Genomic DNA, 11,465 nt, shown 5'->3' with positions numbered 1-11,465 from the left:
CCTACGACTGCAACTCTAAACTTCAGTATAAAAATTCCTTGACATAAGAATGCCAACAGTCACTCACCTCTCACTGCGTCTTGCACGCTACTGACAACCAAACACTATCAACTCCCTGTAAGTAATCCACCAGAACTTCCCCTTCCACCTCTGGAAGTTCACAACCCTAATATCCTTAGGTTCTTCCGGGCTTCACTACCAGGATCCTCTGCAGCTCCTCCAGGCTGCTATCATGAAGTTTCCTTGAGCAACTAAGGTGCTTCACCCTTCTGCTAGGGTCCTCCACAGCTCTCTTGGCTGCTACACCATGAAGTTTTCCCGAGCAACTATGGTGCTTCTCCACCTCTACAGAAGCACGTGACACTCCTCTTCACTGCTGCTTCTCCTCACAGCTCGAGGTCCTCTGCTCCACTACCTTGGAGTCTCATCAGCTACTTCATCTGCTGGCTTCGAAGTTCTCAGCAACTTCCTCCCCAAAAGACAAACCTGCAACCCATCGACACTCCAATAAAATGTTCCCCTTTAACACATAAACAAAAATAACCGCACAATATGCTTGCCTCAAACCTCTATCTGTCCTCTACATACAGTGAGAGTGGACTCCCCCGTTTTGGGCGGGTCCATACCTCACCTCGCCTGGCGGCGGTCCTCACTCGCTGGGAGGGTCTTCCTCCATCCGGAGCCAGGCTCCCTCAGTCGTCCGCCAGCGCTCAGAGGGGACGGACGTCGCTCCGTGTTCCTCCCTCTCCACTCTCTTATTTCAGGCTTTCTGCCTTATTAAAATATGTCTAACTTATAAATAAACATCGCTACTGTCGCTGGGCACACGACCAACTACAAGCAATCACTATGAACTGGCGTTTATCGTGCTTACCACAGATTAATTGGTCGAGGGCGCTTTCCCTCTGACGGCGTCTGGTCAGGGCGCTCCACACAGCCCACAATAATGCTTCTGGGCGATTTAATATCTGCTCGTCGACCAGGACTTGAGACCACAACGTTCCCAGCTCGATTCCACAGCTGGTACGTCCGCACACTTCTCTTCTCTTCGAGATATATCACTAGGGGTTCCCTTCTGATGGGAGCTCAACGGAGCGTGGCTACCCCCTGCGATGTCTGGCGCTCAAGTGAGGTCAAGGTCCTCCGGAAGCGAGCCTCACGCCTCCAGCAAAATGTCCACATCTCCTAGCCAGTCATTTATCTGTTTTCTTCTTCATTGCCCATAATCTCAAACTGTTACACATATCCAAGCAACTATTTTACATATGGGTTATCACCTCAATATTTGCTAGACCTTCTAGTTAGGTCAGGCTTGCTGAATAACTCTCAAGAAGGGAGACTCGTTTCTCCTGCAGGCTGAGATCATAACACTCCCCTCCCCTTATTTTTTGAGAGTTATTCCAGTGGCAAAGCTCGGGATAATACATCCGCCACCACACTGTCTCGTTCTTCACCCCATATACTCTCTTAGGAGTCTACAATTAGTTCGTTGCACCTTGCAACATCCGGCTCACAACTCTCCAGGAACATGTTCTTCTCACAAATAATCTGACCTCTCTGGCACCTCTTGGCTAGGCTGTCCTCCTTGGACGCCTGCACTCTATCGGTCCACTCTACTTATTGTCTCCACCCTCCGTTTCCTCGTCTTCTTCTCTTCACGTCCAGAGTCAGACATCTACTGTCTGTACCTCCTCTGTCGTCTTCACACTTCCATCTACTGCCGTTATACTTCCGCCTCCTGTCATCATACTTCACTTCCTCGTCTTCACCGACGATCCTCCCTTGCGTCTCCGCATTTATCCAAGATCTCATCCTGTCTGACTTCCATCGAGTCCTCGGCTTTCTTCTATCCCTCCATGCTTGCATCATCATCCTCTTCCTACACTTTTCACTTCTATACCACTCCATTTCTTCTCCTTCGACTCTTCTTCGTTCCCTAAAAGTTTCTTCGGGCACTATACTACATCCAACAGCACTCGACCATACATGTCGCTTTGCCTCTCCCAAAGTGCTCGTAAGCATCTCTCCACACATACTGTCTCTTCTCCTTTCATTTTCTCGGCTATTACTCTTCTTCACTATCTTTTCTTCACGTTTCCTGTGGAACATGTCAACTCTCGACATCTCCCACAACTTAACTCTACTATCCATATGCCTCTGTGCTCGTGGACAACGTGACGCTCTACTCCCGTCCTCAGTATGTCCACATCTTTCCTCGTTCCTACTCAGCACAGCTGCATTCGCCTTCCGACTCTTAATTTCAGCAGTCTGGGCTCTACTCAGGTCCGCTCTCTTCACATGATTCTTCTTCGGCTGGGTCATCCTCACTTTTGACCTCACCAAGACTCCATTTTCCTGGGCTGGACCTTCATCAAACAGCCACGCTATATCTACATCAATATCTTCTACCGGTTTAATTGACACTGTCTCATCTCCTCCAGCGTCTTCCTTGTCGGCCACCTCTGCCTTCATCACTACCGAGACAGGGTTTTCAATGGCTTGGCGGTCTCCTGACTCATCTCCTCGGATGTCAGTCAGGTTCACACTCTCAGGTGTCCCACCCGTGCTGTGGCCTTCTGGGCACTCCTCTGGCACAGTCTCCGCCATGACTCTTGGCAACACCTTTGTCCCGCACAAGTCATTTCCCAGGATCACTTGGACTCCTGGAATAGGTATGTCGGGGCACACTCCCAACATCACCTCTGCCGACACATATTCCGACCTTAGCTGGACAGTACAAACGGGCATGTCACTTTCAGACAACAACCCATATACCCTCATCTTACTCCTGCCAGCTAATCGTCGATCATTCCCAATCAGGCTTCTCGTAATCAAGCTCTGATTAGCTCCGGTATCTCTTAAGATACCAACTTCTACTTCAGGTTGGCTTCCTATCCTGATCCAACCTTTGCTCATGAACGGCCTATACCTCTCGTTCACTAAGTTCGCTCTCTGTGGTTTGTCTTGGAACCCATTAGTATATTTACTTCCGGGGTCGCACATGGCCAGGGTCACAACTCTCTTGCCCTGCCGACAATCTCGCATCACGTGACCCAATCCGTTACAATTGTAACATCTCATCTGGGAAAAGTCTCTTCTATATGTACCAGAGTAGCTCTGACTCTGCCCACTCGTATTGGAGTTCCTCGGGCCAGACGTACTACTCGTACTCTGTGGAGCTTTACTGGACTCTTGATTCCTTGGATAACGATCAGTTTCTCGTTTAGCTCCTCCATCCTCACTTTCAGATGAAGTGCGCGACCTACTCTTCTGAGTTTTAGGGTACTTACTTTTATCTGCCCATTTATCAAAATTTTTCTCGCCCCAGACTCTTCTGGGTCTTTCATAATTTCTTCCTCCCCAGACTCCATTGGATCTGCCATTGCTGCGTCTCGCCTCACTTCTCACTCTGTTCTCCCTCAAGCTCTTGTATGCTTCAGTAATCATATCCGCCCTATCTGCGGCATCTTTCACCTCCTTTATCCCTGCTTCTTGGATCTTGAACTTTGTCTCGGGATGCATCATCTCCAAGAACTTCTCCATGACCATCAGTTGCTTCAGGTCAGCGTAAGATCCAACTCCAGCAGCCTCAATCCACTTCTGGAATCGTCTTTCCAGATCTCTTGCTGTCTCAGCAAACGTACACGCTCCAACTTTGATCATCTCTCTGAAGCGCTTCCTATAAGCTTCTGGGGTTAACTGAAACGAGCGCAATATGCTGCTCTTTACTGTGGCGTAATCCTGGCACTCTTCCAGCGACAATTGGGTGTATGCCTCCCTGGCTGCACCGGTCAATCTTAACTGGACCAGCTGGGCCCATTCCTCCTGTGGCCACTCTTTGATGCTGGCTACTTTCTCAAAATGCTCGAAGAAGCTCTCTGCCTCTTCGGGCACAAACAAGGGAATGTCCTTCTCCCTAACCCTAACCTCTGGTGGGTGTGATACCTGGGTGGTGCTCTCTGGCAACCCATGTTCAATCCTCTGCTCAGCCAAGGTTCTATTCGCTTCTATCTGCATTTGTTTTGTTCTCTCTTTTTCTTTTTCGACCTGGGCTTTTTCTTTTTCGACCTCTAGTCTTGCTTTCTCTTTTTCTTTCTCCTGTTCCAACTCCAGTTCTCTTACTCTGGTTTTCTCTTTTTCTTTCTCCACCTCTAGTCTCGCTCTCTCTACTTCCAGCCTGGTTTTCTCTTTTTCCTTCTCGGCTTCATTTTTCATCTGGAGTTCTAATTTCATCTTTTCCAGCTGGAACTGTCTCTCCTCACGCTGTTGTTGGATCTGGAGCTCTAACTGGAATCTCTCCAAGCTCCTATTTCGGCTACTCCTACTACTGCGGCTACTCTTGCTGCTCCTACTCGATCCCTGGGATCTCACTTCATCCTGCCCATCATCCTCCTTTCCACTTTCAGCTCCTTTTTGGGCTCCTTGCTCTGCCGCTTCATTTTTGGCTCTTAACTGCCTCAGGATCTCATCCTTCATCCCAGCTACTTTAGATGCTTTCAACCTGATGCCACATTTTTCTGCTATCTGTTTCAATTGATCCCTCGTGCAACCTTCCAAGTCCTCAGGCTTGCCTGACTCCACAAACGCTTGCACCTTATCCATCTTTGTCCTGTGAGTCTTCCCAAGAGAGAGAGTATACACCTGCGGTCACACAGTTTATCTCAGCAGGGGTGTACAAATCCACTCTTGGACAGGGTGTGGGTGTGTCAGTTCACTCTCCCGGACAGGCCCCCAATTTATTATAGACTGTGGGTTGGTTGGTGTTGTCTTCGTTGATCCTTCTCTACGGACAACCCAACCCACAACTCGGTAGAGTGCTTATACTAGGAGATCACCCTTGGCGCTTCTGGCTCTTGGAGAGGGGCTCAACGTCACACGTTTAGGGGATGCGGCTCCAACATTTAGCCTCGTTGTCACGTGCACACACCCACTCGAGCCGCTGTGACTCCCCACTCTCTCCCTAGGTGATATGATCTCCTCAATCCCCTTTTTGACTTATTAGTATTACCTTTTACCCTGTCCACAGCAGTGGTTCTTGGCTCTTTCTCTCTCTCTCTCCTTCTTCACTACTTCCTGGGAAGCCTCACTAGGACAAGGGCAAACACCAGCAAATTGTGACACATTTACTGAACAAAGCACATACACGATACATACACACATATAATAATAATGAATCCTATACTCTATAATATCACAATCAGGTTGCACTCCAATACCATCAGAACTCTGTTATCAGCTTATCAAGTGGTATCCTATCTCCTGGTTCACCACCTGATACTATTAACCTCCTCAAGTTGGTCAAGCCTACATACACTGTTGCACTATCAGCAAGATAATGTATATATAGAAAATCAGCATTTGGATGCAATAACATATACCAGTATAAATGTTCACTGATACACAACAATGATTAATCGATCACTGTCAGTCCTCATGCACATACATCTGTAGGTAATCAAGCCTACGACTGCAACTCTAAACTTCAGTATAAAAATTCCTTGACATAAGAATGCCAACAGTCACTCACCTCTCACTGCGTCTTGCACGCTACTGACAACCAAACACTATCAACTCCCTGTAAGTAATCCACCAGAACTTCCCCTTCCACCTCTGGAAGTTCACAACCCTAATATCCTTAGGTTCTTCCGGGCTTCACTACCAGGATCCTCTGCAGCTCCTCCAGGCTGCTATCATGAAGTTTCCTTGAGCAACTAAGGTGCTTCACCCTTCTGCTAGGGTCCTCCACAGCTCTCTTGGCTGCTACACCATGAAGTTTTCCCGAGCAACTATGGTGCTTCTCCACCTCTACAGAAGCACGTGACACTCCTCTTCACTGCTGCTTCTCCTCACAGCTCGAGGTCCTCTGCTCCACTACCTTGGAGTCTCATCAGCTACTTCATCTGCTGGCTTCGAAGTTCTCAGCAACTTCCTCCCCAAAAGACAAACCTGCAACCCATCGACACTCCAATAAAATGTTCCCCTTTAACACATAAACAAAAATAACCGCACAATATGCTTGCCTCAAACCTCTATCTGTCCTCTACATACAGTGAGAGTGGACTCCCCCGTTTTGGGCGGGTCCATACCTCACCTCGCCTGGCGGCGGTCCTCACTCGCTGGGAGGGTCTTCCTCCATCCGGAGCCAGGCTCCCTCAGTCGTCCGCCAGCGCTCAGAGGGGACGGACGTCGCTCCGTGTTCCTCCCTCTCCACTCTCTTATTTCAGGCTTTCTGCCTTATTAAAATATGTCTAACTTATAAATAAACATCGCTACTGTCGCTGGGCACACGACCAACTACAAGCAATCACTATGAACTGGCGTTTATCGTGCTTACCACAGATTAATTGGTCGAGGGCGCTTTCCCTCTGACGGCGTCTGGTCAGGGCGCTCCACACAGCCCACAATAATGCTTCTGGGCGATTTAATATCTGCTCGTCGACCAGGACTTGAGACCACAACGTTCCCAGCTCGATTCCACAGCTGGTACGTCCGCACACTTCTCTTCTCTTCGAGATATATCACTAGGGGTTCCCTTCTGATGGGAGCTCAACGGAGCGTGGCTACCCCCTGCGATGTCTGGCGCTCAAGTGAGGTCAAGGTCCTCCGGAAGCGAGCCTCACGCCTCCAGCAAAATGTCCACATCTCCTAGCCAGTCATTTATCTGTTTTCTTCTTCATTGCCCATAATCTCAAACTGTTACACATATCCAAGCAACTATTTTACATATGGGTTATCACCTCAATATTTGCTAGACCTTCTAGTTAGGTCAGGCTTGCTGAATAACTCTCAAGAAGGGAGACTCGTTTCTCCTGCAGGCTGAGATCATAACAGGTCTCAGTGTTGGGTCTCAGTGTTGGGTCCCAGTGTTGGGTCTCAGTGTTGGGGCTCAGTGTTGGGTCCCAGTGTTGGGTCTCAGTGTTGGGTCCCAGTGTTGGGTCTCAGTGTTGGGTCTCAGTGTTGGGTCCCAGTGTTGGGTCCCAGTGTTGGGTCTCAGTGTTGGGTCCCAGTGTTGGGTCTCAGTGTTGGGTCTCAGTGTTGGGTCCCAGTGTTGGGTCTCAGTGTTGGGTCCCAGTGTTGGGTCCCAGTGTTGGGTCTCAGTGTTGGGTCTCAGTGTTGGGTCTCAGTGTTGGGTCTCAGTGTTGGGTCACAGTGTTGGGTCTCAGTGTTGGGTCTCAGTGTTGGGTCTCAGTGTTGGGTCTCAGTGTTGGGTCACAGTGTTGGGTCTCAGTGTTAAGTGTCAGTGTTGGGTCTCAGTGTTGGGTCTCAGTGTTGGGTCAGTCTTCCTGTATGAACACAAAAGGCTGTGACTGAGGGATGTTTTCCCTGCGTGGTTTGTTGCTAGGGTGTTGTTGTTGTTGTTGTTGTTGTTTGTTGCTAGGGTGTTGTTGTTGTTGTTGTTTTTTGCTAGGGTGTTGTTGTTGTTGTTGTTGTTTTTTGGTAGGGTGTTGTTGTTGTTTGTTGCTAGGGTGTTGTTGTTGTTGTTGTTTGTTGCTAGGGTGTTGTTGTTGGTGTTTGTTGCTAGGGTGTTGTTGTTGTTGTTGTTTGTTGCTAGGGTGTTCTTGTTGTTGCTTGTTGTTAGGGTGTTGTTGTTGTTGTTGTTTGTTGCTAGGGTGTTGTTGTTGTTGTTTGTTGCTAGGGTGTTGTTGTTGTTGTTGTTTGTTGCTAGGGTGTTGTTGTTGTTGTTGTTTGTTGCTAGGGTGTTGTTGTTGTTGCTTGTTGCTAGGGTGTTGTTGTTGTTGTTGTTTGTTGCTAGGGTGTTGTTGTTGTTGTTTGTTGATAGGGTGTTGTTGTTGTTGTTGTTTGTTGCTAGGGTGTTGTTGTTGTTTGTTGCTAGGGTGTTGTTGTTGTTGTTTGTTGCTAGGGTGTTGTTGTTGTTGTTTGTTGGTAGGGTGTTGTTGTTGTTTGTTGCTAGGGTGTTGTTGTTGTTGTTGTTTGTTGCTAGGGAGTTGTTGTTTGTTGCTAGGGTGTTGTTGTCGTTGTTGTTGTTTGTTGCTAGGGTGTTGTTGTTGTTTGTTATAGGGTGTTGTTGTTGTTGTTGTTTGTTGCTAGGGTGTTGTTGTTGTTGTTGTTGTTTGTTGCTAGGGTGTTGTTGTTGTTGTTTGTTGCTAGGGTGTTGTTTTTGTTGTTTGTTGCTAGGGTGTTGTTGTTGTTGTTTGTTGCTAGGGTGTTGTTGTTGTTTGTTGCTAGGGTGTTGTTGTTGTTGTTTGTTGCTAGGGTGTTGTTGTTGTTGTTTGTTGCTAGGGTGTTGTTGTTGTTTGTTGCTAGGGTGTTGTTGTTGTTTGTTGCTAGGGTGTTGTTGTTTGTTGCTAGGGTGTTGTTGTTTGTTGCTAGGGTGTTGTTGTTGTTTGTTGCTAGGGTGTTGTTGTTGTTGTTTGTTGCTAGGGTGTTGTTGTTGTTTGTTGTTAGGTTGTTGTTGTTGTTGTTTGTTGTTAGGGTGTTGTTGTTGTTGTTGTTGTTGTTTGTTGCTAGAGTGTTGTTGTTGTTGTTTGTTGCTAGGGTGTTGTTGTTGTTTGCTGTAGGGTGTTGTTGTTGTTGTTGTTTGTTGCTAGGGTGTTGTTGTTGTTTGTTACTAGGGTGTTGTTGTTGTTGTTCTTTGTTGCTAGGGTGTTGTTGTTGTTTGATGCTAGGGTGTTGTTGTTGTTTGTTGCTAGGGTGTTGTTGTTTGTTGCTAGGGTGTTGTTGATGTTTGTTGCTAGGGTGTTGTTGTTGTTTGTTGCTAGGGTGTTGTTGTTGTTTGTTGCTAGGGTGTTGTTGTTTGTTGCTAGGGTGTTGTTGTTGTTGTTTGTTGCTAGGGTGTCGTTGTTGTTTGTTGTTAGGGTGTTGTTGTTGTTGTTTGTTGTTAGGGTGTTGTTGTTGTTTGTTGCTAGAGTGTTGTTGTTGTTGTTTGTTGCTAGGGTGTTGTTGTTGTTTGTTGCTAGGGTGTTGTTGTTGTTGTTGTTTGTTGCTAGGGTGTTGTTGTTGTTTGTTGCTAGGGTGTTGTTGTTGTTGTTTGTTGCTAGGGTGTTGTTGTTGTTGTTTGTTGCTAGGGTGTTGTAGTTGTTTGTTGTTAGGGTGTTGTTGTTGTTTGTTGTTAGGGTGTTGTTGTTGTTGTTTGTTGCTAGGGTGTTGTTGTTGTTGTTGTTAGGGTGTTGTTGTTGTTGTTTGTTGTTAGGGTGTTGTTGTTGTTGTTGTTTGTTGTTAGGGTGTTGTTGTTGTTTTTTGTTGCTGGGGTGTTGTTGTTGTTGTTGTTTGTTGCTAGGTTGTTGTTGTTGTTGTTTGTTGTTAGGGTGTTATTGTTGTTGTTTGTTGTTAGGGTGTTGTTGTTTGTTGTTCGGGTGTTGTTGTTGTTGTTGTTTGTTGCTAGGGTGTTGTTGTTGTTTTTTGTTGCTAGGGTGTTGTTGTTGTTTGTTGCTAGGGTGTTGTTGTTGTTTGTTGCTAGGGTGTTGTTGTTGTTGTTGTTGTTGTTGTTGTTGTTGTTGTTGTTGTTGTTTGTTGCTAGGGTGTTGTTGTTGTTGTTGTTGTTGTTGTTGCTTGTTGCTAGGGTGTTGTTGTTGTTGCTTGTTGCTAGGGTGTTGTTGTTGTTGTGGTTGCTAGGGTGTTGTTGTTGTTGTTGTTTGTTGATAGGGTGTTGTTGTTGTTGCTAGGGTGTTGTTGTTGTTGTTGTTTGTTGTTAGGGTGTTGTTGTTGTTGTTTGTTGCTAGGGTGTTGTTGTTGTTGTTGTTGCTTGTTGCTAGGGTGTTGTTGTTGTTGTTGCTTGTTGCTAGGGTGTTGTTGTTGTTGTTGTTTGTTGCTAGGGTGTTGTTGTTGTTCGTTGCTAGGGTGTTGTTGTTGTTGCTTGTTGCTAGGGTGTTGTTGTTGTTTGTTGCTAGGGTGTTGTTGTTGTTGCTTGTTGCTAGGGTGTTGTTGTTGTTTGTTGCTAGGGTGTTGTTGTTGTTGTTGTTGTTGTTGTTGTTTGTTGCTAGGGTGTTGTTGTTGTTGCTTGTTGCTAGCGTGTTGTTGTTGTTGTTGTTTGTTGCTAGGGTGTTGTTGTTGTTGTTGTTGTTTGTTGCTAGGGTGTTGTTGTTGCTTGTTGCTAGGGTGTTGTTGTTGTTTGTTGCTAGGGTGTTGTTGTTGTTGTTGTTGTTGTTGTTGTTTGTTGGTAGGGTGTTGTTGTTGTTGTTGCTTGTTGCTAGGGTGTTGTTGTTGTTTGTTGCTAGGGTGTTGTTGTTGTTGTTGTTGTTGTTGTTTGTTGCTAGGGTGTTGTTGTTGTTGCTTGTTGCTAGCGTGTTGTTGTTGTTGTTGTTTGTTGCTAGGGTGTTGTTGTTGTTGTTGTTGTTTGTTGCTAGGGTGTTGTTGTTGCTTGTTGCTAGGGTGTTGTTGTTGTTTGTTGCTAGGGTGTTGTTGTTGTTGTTGTTGTTGTTTGTTGGTAGGGTGTTGTTGTTGTTGTTGCTTGTTGCTAGGGTGTTGTTGTTGTTTGTTGCTAGGGTGTTGTTGTTGTTGTTGTTTGTTGCTAGGGTGTTGTTGTTGTTTGTTGCTAGGGTGTTGTTGTTGTTGTTGTTGTTTGTTGCTAGGGTGTTGTTGTTGTTGTTGTTTGTTGTTAGGGTGTTGTTGTTGTTGCTTGTTGCTAGGGTGTTGTTGTTGTTGTTGCTTGTTGCTAGGGTGTTGTTGTTGTTGTTGTTTGTTGCTAGGGTGTTGTTGTTGTTGTTGTTTGTTGCTAGGGTGTTGTTGTTGTTGTTGTTGTTGTTGTTTGTTGCTAGGGTGTTGTTGTTGTTTGTTGCTAGGGTGTTGTTGTTGTTGTTGTTTGTTGTTAGGGTGTTATTGTTGTTGCTTGTTGCTAGGGTGTTGTTGTTGTTGTTGTTTGTTGCTAGGGTGTTGTTGTTGTTTGTTGTTAGGGTGTTGTTGTTGTTGCTTGTTGCTAGGGTGTTGTTGTTGTTGTTGCTTGTTGCTAGGGTGTTGTTGTTGTTGTTGTTTGTTGTTAGGGTGTTGTTGTTGTTGTTGTATGTTGCTAGGGTGTTGTTGTTGTTGTTTGTTGCTAGGGTGTTGTTGTTGTTTGTTGCTAGGGTGTTGTTGTTGTTTGTTGCTAGGGTGTTGTTGTTGTTGTTGTTAGGGTGTTGTTGTTGTTGCTTGTTGCTAGGGTGTTGTTGTTGTTGTTTGTTGCTAAGGTGTTGTTGTTGTTGTTGTTTGTTGCTAGGGTGTTGTTGTTGTTTGTTGCTAGGGTGTTGTTGTTGTTTTTGTTTGTTGTTAGGGTGTTGTTGTTGTTGCTTGTTGCTAGGGTGTTGTTGTTGCTTGTTGCTAGGGTGTTGTTGTTGTTTGTTGCTAGGGTGTTGTTGTTGTTGTTGTTTGTTGCTAGGGTGTTGTTGTTGTTGCTTGTTGCTAGGGTGTTGTTGTTGTTGTTGCTTGTTGCTAGGGTGTTGTTGTTGTTGTTGCTTGTTGCTAGGGTGTTGTTGTTGTTGTTGTTGTTGTTGTTGTTGTTGTTGTTGTTTGTTGCTAGGGTGTTGTTGTTGTTG

Source organism: Procambarus clarkii, chromosome 67 (genome assembly GCF_040958095.1).
Source record: "Procambarus clarkii isolate CNS0578487 chromosome 67, FALCON_Pclarkii_2.0, whole genome shotgun sequence".
Classification (NCBI taxonomy): domain Eukaryota; kingdom Metazoa; phylum Arthropoda; class Malacostraca; order Decapoda; family Cambaridae; genus Procambarus; species Procambarus clarkii.
The sequence above is the reverse complement of the archived record's forward strand: the minus strand, read 5'-3'. Positions refer to the sequence as shown.